Raw genomic sequence first — 6,040 nt, 5'->3', positions numbered from 1 at the left:
AGTCAGACTCTTGGTCATTGCTTCTGTCAATGTTTGTATCAAATGAGAGGTGAAGATTATTTTTATTTTCAAAATAGAAAAATGAAAATCACTTAACAATGCTACTGAGTTGTCTTTCCAAATATGCTTTTAAGGCATATTATAATTGCATTTCAAATATCCAATTTCCTTTCTTTCTTATTCTGCACATTGAGAACTATTTTTAGCAGCCAGAAAGAAACAATTCAAATATTGCAGAACCACAGTCATGATTATGCAGGAACTTGAAACTTCTACATTAAAAGATCAGAGGGCTTTCCACTAGCTCTGCCATATTCCAGTGAGTTGCCAAAATGATGAACACAAAAGGAAAAAGGAGAGGGACACTATACATGTTTTCTAGGTCCTTTTGAAAACATTGTGTTGTCCCTCTGGCTACGTATATATGAATATACGAGAAAGGTGATATTGTAGATATCAAGGGTATGGGCATGGTTCAGCAAGGAATGCCCCACAAATGTTACCATGGCAAGACTGGACGGGTCTATAATGTTACTAAACATGCTGTAGGCATTGTTGTAAACAAGCAGGTTAAGGGCAAGAGTCTAGCCAAGAGAATTAATGTGTGTATTGAGCATATTAAGCATTCTAAGAGCAGAGATAGTTTTCTGAAGCGGGTAAAGGAAAATTATCAGAAGAAGAAGGAAGTCAAAGAAAAAGGCACTTGGGTTCAACTGAAGCACCAGTCTGGTCCAACCAGAGAAGTATACTTTGTGAGAACCAATGGGGAACCTGAGCTATTGGAACCAATCCCCTACGAATTCATGGCATAAATGGCTGTAAAATAAAAACAATAAAAAATTCTTGTGTTAGGGGAAAAAAAAAGATCAGAGGGCTTGGAATATGATAGTATGTAAAGCAAAGGAGCTTAGATTACAACCAAGGATCAACTACCCAGGGAAATGGAGGATAATCTTTCAGGTGAGGAGATGGATATTCAACGATATAGGGGAATCCAGACTTTTCTGATGAAAAGGCTACAGCTCAATGGAAAACTTGATCTTCAAATACAAGATTCAAGAGAGGGATAAAAACGGTAAACAAGAAAGGGAAAAAAAAAACATGTTATTCAATAAGGGTAAACTACTTACATCCCTACATGGTAAGATGATACTTATAACTCTTGAAAACTGTATCTTTATTCCAACATTAAAAGGGATGCACAAAGACAGAGGGGGTGGGTTTAAAATGACTTTGATGTGATGATAAAAAAAATCTAATGAGTAGTGAAAAGGAATTGTAATAGGGGAAGAGGAAAGGAGGAGGCAGAGAAGGGTAAATTACATCACATGAAGAGGCACAAAGACATATTGTAGTAGAGGGAAAGAAGGAAGGGAAATGAGCATTGTTTGAACTTTACTTTCATTGAATTTGACTCCAGAAGGGAATAACATACTCAGTTAGGTATAGTAATCCAACTTGTCATTTAGGCAGTAGGAGGGGAAAGAGGAAAGAAAAGGGAGGGGGCTGATAGAAGGGAGGGCAGATTGAGGGAGGTGGTGGTCACAGACAAAACTCTAGTGAGGAGGAAAAGGGAGAAAATGAAAAAGAAAAGGAGGCAGGGGATAGGATAGAGAGAAAGACACAGATAGTAATCATAACTGTGAATGTGAATGGGATGAACTCTCCCATAAAAAACATAATCCTATAATATGTTGTTTACAAGAACACATTTGAAACAGAGGGATACACATAGGGTAAAGGTAAAAGGCTAAAGCAGAATATATTATGCTTTAGCTGAAGTAAAAAAATAATCAAAACAAAAACAAAACAAAAGAGCAGTAGCAATCCTGACCTCAGACAAAGAAAAAACAAAAATAGATCTAATTAAAAGAGATAAGGAAGGAAACTACTAAAAGGCTGCTAAAAGGCACCATAGACAATGAAGTAATATCATTATTAAATGTATATGCACTAAGTGGTATAGCACCCACATTCTTAGAGGAGAAGTTCAGGGAGTTACAGGAAGAAACAGATAGTAAAATTATACTGGTAGAAGACCTCAATCTCCCCCTCTCTGAACTAGATAAATCTAACCACAAAATAAACAAGAAATAAGTTAAGGAGGTGAATAGAATTTTAGAAAAGTTAGATAAGGTAGACTTCTGGAGAATGGGGTTAGAAAGAAATATACTTTTTTTCTCAATGGTACATGGCACATACACAGAACTTGACAATGTACTAGGGCATAAAAACCTCACAATCCAATGCAGAAAGGCAGAAATATTAAATGCATCCTTTTCAAATCATAATGCAATAAAATTATATGTAATAAAGGGTCACGGAAAGATAGACTAAAACTTAATTGGAAACTAAATAATCTAATCATAAAGAATGAGTGGGTAAAATAATAAATCATAGAAACAATCAATAACTTCATCAGAGAGAATGACAATAATGAAACAACATACCAAAAGTTATGAGATGCAGCAAAAGTGGTTCTTAGGGTAAGTTTCATATCTCTAAATGCTTACATGAATAAAAGAGAGAAAGAGATCAATGAATTGCACATGCAACTAAAAAAGCTAGAAAAAAAGAACAAATTAAAAATCCCCAATTAAATGCCAAGTTAGAAATACTGAAAACCAAAGGAGAGATTAATAAAATTGAAATTAAGAAAATTATTGAACTAATAAATAACATTAAGAGCTGTTTTTGTGAAAAAAGAAACCATTAAAATAGATAAACCTTTGGTTAATTTAACAAAAAAAAAAGAAAGAAGAAAATCAAATTACTAGTATCAAAAGTGAAAAGGGTGAATTCACAATCAATGAAGAGGAAATTAAAACAATAATTAGGAACTATTTTGTTCAACTATATGCCAATAAATGTGACAGTCTTAGTGAAATGAATGAATATTTCCAAAGATATAAATTTCCCAGATTAACAGAAGCAGAAATAAAATACTTAAATAGCCCCATCCAGAAAAAGAAATTGAAACAGCCATTGATGAATTCCATAGGAGAAAATCTCCAGGGCTAGATGGATTTGCAAGCAAATTCTATCAAACACTTAAAGAACAATTAATTCCAATAGTATATAGACTATTTGGGAAAATAGGCAAAGAAGGAGCCTTAACAAATTCTTTTTATGATACAAATGTGGTGCTGATACCTAAACTGAGAAGAGTCAAAATAGACAAAGAAAATTATAGACCAATTTCCCTAATGAGTATAGATACAAATTTTTAAATAAAATAGTAGCAAAAATAAAACAACAACTTATCATGAGAATAATACACTATGACCAAATAGGATTTATAGCAGGAAGGCAGGGCTATTTCAACATTAGTAAAACTATCAGTATAATTGATCATATCAACAACAAAACTAACAGAAACCACATGATTATCTCAATAGAGGCAGAAAAACCTTTTGACAAAATACAACACCCATTCCTATTAAAAACACTAGAGAGCATAGGAATAAATGCACCTACCTGAAACAATCAGCAAGCATTATATGTAATGGGGATAAGCTAGAAGCATTTCTACTAAGATCAGGGGTGAAACAAGGATTTCCATTATCACCACTTTTATTCAATATGGTACTAAAAACATTAACTTAAGCAATAAGAGAAGAAAAAGAAACTGAATGTATGAGAATAGGCAAAGAAGACACAAAGCATTCTCTCTTTGCAGATGACATGATGTTATACTTGGAGAATCCTAGAGAATCAGGTAAAAAACTAATTGAAATAATAAACAACTTTAGCAAAGTTGCAGGCTATAAAATAAACCCACATAAATCATCGGCATTTCTATGTATTACCAAGAAAGCCCAACAGCAAGAGGTAGAAAGTGAAATTCTATTTAAAGTTACTGTAGAAATTATAAAATATTTAGGAGTCTACCTACTGAAATGGACCCAGGAACTATATGAACACAATTACAAAACACTTTCCTGAAAATAAAGTCAGATCTAAATAATTGGATAAACATCAGTTGCTCATGGACAGGCTAAGCTAATACAATAAAAATGATAATTCTACCTAAATTAATTTACTTATTCAGTGTCATACAAATCAAATTACCAAAAATTATTTAATAGAACTAGAAAAAAATAATAGTAAGATTTATCTGGAAGAACAAAAGGTCCAGAATATCAAAGGAACTAATGAAAAGAAATGCTAGGGAAGGTGGCCTAGACACGCCAGTTCTTAAATTGTATCATAAAGCTGCAATTATCAAAAATACTGGCTAAGAATTAAAGTGGTGGATCAGTGGACTAGGTTAGGTACACAAGACAAAACAATCAATGATTACAGTAATTGACTGTTTAATAAACCCAAAGACTCCAGCTTCTGAGATGAGAACTCACTATTTGACAAAAACTGCTGGGAAAATTGGAAAAGGGTATGGTAGAAACTAGACACAGACTACCATATTATACCATACACCAAAATAAAGTCAAAATGAGTGCACAATTTAGATATATAGGCTGATACTATAAGCAAACTGGGAGAGCAAGGAATAGTTTACCTGTCAGATTTATGGAGAGAATTTATGACCAAATGAAAGACAGAGAACATTATGAAATGCAAAATGGATAATTTTGATTACACTAAATTGAAAAGTTTTTGTGCAAACAAAGCCAATGCAACCAAGATTAGGAGGGAAGCAGGAAACTGGGAAAGAATTTTTATAAACAGTGTCTGAAAAAGGCATCATTTCTAAAATATATAGAAAACTAAGTCAAATTCATAAGCATACAAGTCATTACCCTATTGATAAATGGTCAAAGGGTATGAACAGACAGTTTGCAGGTGAAGAAATTAAAGCTATCTATAGTCATATGAAAAAATTCTCTAAATCACTATGGATTAGAGAAATGCAAATCGAAACAACTCTTAGGTACCATATCACACCTATTAGCTTAGCTAAAATGACAAAACAGGAAAATGATAAACGTTGGAGAAGATACGGGAAAATTGGAACACCAATGCATTGTTGATGAAGTTGTGAACTGATCCAACCATTTTGGAAAGCAATTTGGAACTATGCCCAAAGGGTTTTTAAAACGTGCATACCCTTTGACCCAGCAGTAGCACTTCTAGGGCTGTATCCCAAAGAAATCATAAAAATAGGGAAAGGACCCACCTGTACAAAAATATTTATAGCAGTTCTTTTTATGGTAACAAAGAATAGGAAATTTAGGGGATGCCCATCAATTGAGGAATGGCTGAACAAGTTGTGGTATATGAATGTAATGGAATATTATTGTGCTATAAGAAATGCTGAGCAGGCAGAGTTCAGAAAAACCTGGAAAGAACTGAACAGACTGATGCTAAGTGAAGCCAGCAGAACCAGGAGAACATTGTACACAGTGACAGCCACATTGTGTTATGACTAACTTTGATACAAGGATCTAAGACATCTCCAAAAGACTCACGCTGGAAAATGCTATCCACATCCGGAGAACTATGGAGTCTGAATGTAGATCGAAGCATACCATTTGCCCATTTTTTCCCTTCTGTTTTGTTTTGTTTCTTCTTTCTTGTGGTTCCTCCTATTGGTTCTAATTCTTCTTTACAACATGGTGAATGTAAATAGAAATGTAGAGCATATATCAGATTGTATGCTGTCGGGGAGGGAGGAGGTGATGGAGAGGGAGAAAATTTGAAACTTAAAGGCTTATGGACATGAATGTTGAAAACCAAAATCAATTAATTAAAAAATAATTTTTTCCCCTTTGTATCCATTTTTCTCCTCATTAGTCAATTTTTCCATAATCATGATAAACTTTGATGTAATGTGTATATACAAATACCTATACACACACACACACATATGTATATATATGTCAGTGTACAGTGCTTTTCCCTTTCTCATGATCTTCCCTTCCCAAGGTTCTTTGATCATTCTTCATTGGGTAATAGTGAGTGTCCTGGCCCACACTGCCTGAAAGGCACTACATTTCACCCCTTCCCCAAAGATAAGTTCACCTTTTCTTGGTGAAGGGACAGTTCTAGGCTCTCTACCTTTGACTCCAGTCCCCACCAT

At 34.1% G+C, this 6,040-nt stretch overlaps 1 pseudogene; it reads left to right on the top strand.

The window, feature by feature from the left end:
* Positions 1-332: 332 nt before the first annotated feature.
* Positions 333-812, top strand: LOC110222279 (large ribosomal subunit protein eL21 pseudogene; annotated as a pseudogene).
* The last annotated feature ends 5,228 nt before the right edge of the window (positions 813-6,040 follow it).

This window comes from Phascolarctos cinereus, unplaced genomic scaffold, assembly GCF_003287225.1.
Source record: "Phascolarctos cinereus isolate Bilbo 61053 unplaced genomic scaffold, phaCin_HiC Scaffold_726;HRSCAF=1367, whole genome shotgun sequence".
In the NCBI taxonomy this organism is placed as follows: domain Eukaryota; kingdom Metazoa; phylum Chordata; class Mammalia; order Diprotodontia; family Phascolarctidae; genus Phascolarctos; species Phascolarctos cinereus.
Note: the sequence above shows the minus strand (reverse complement) of the source record. Positions and strands in the feature narration are given on the sequence as shown.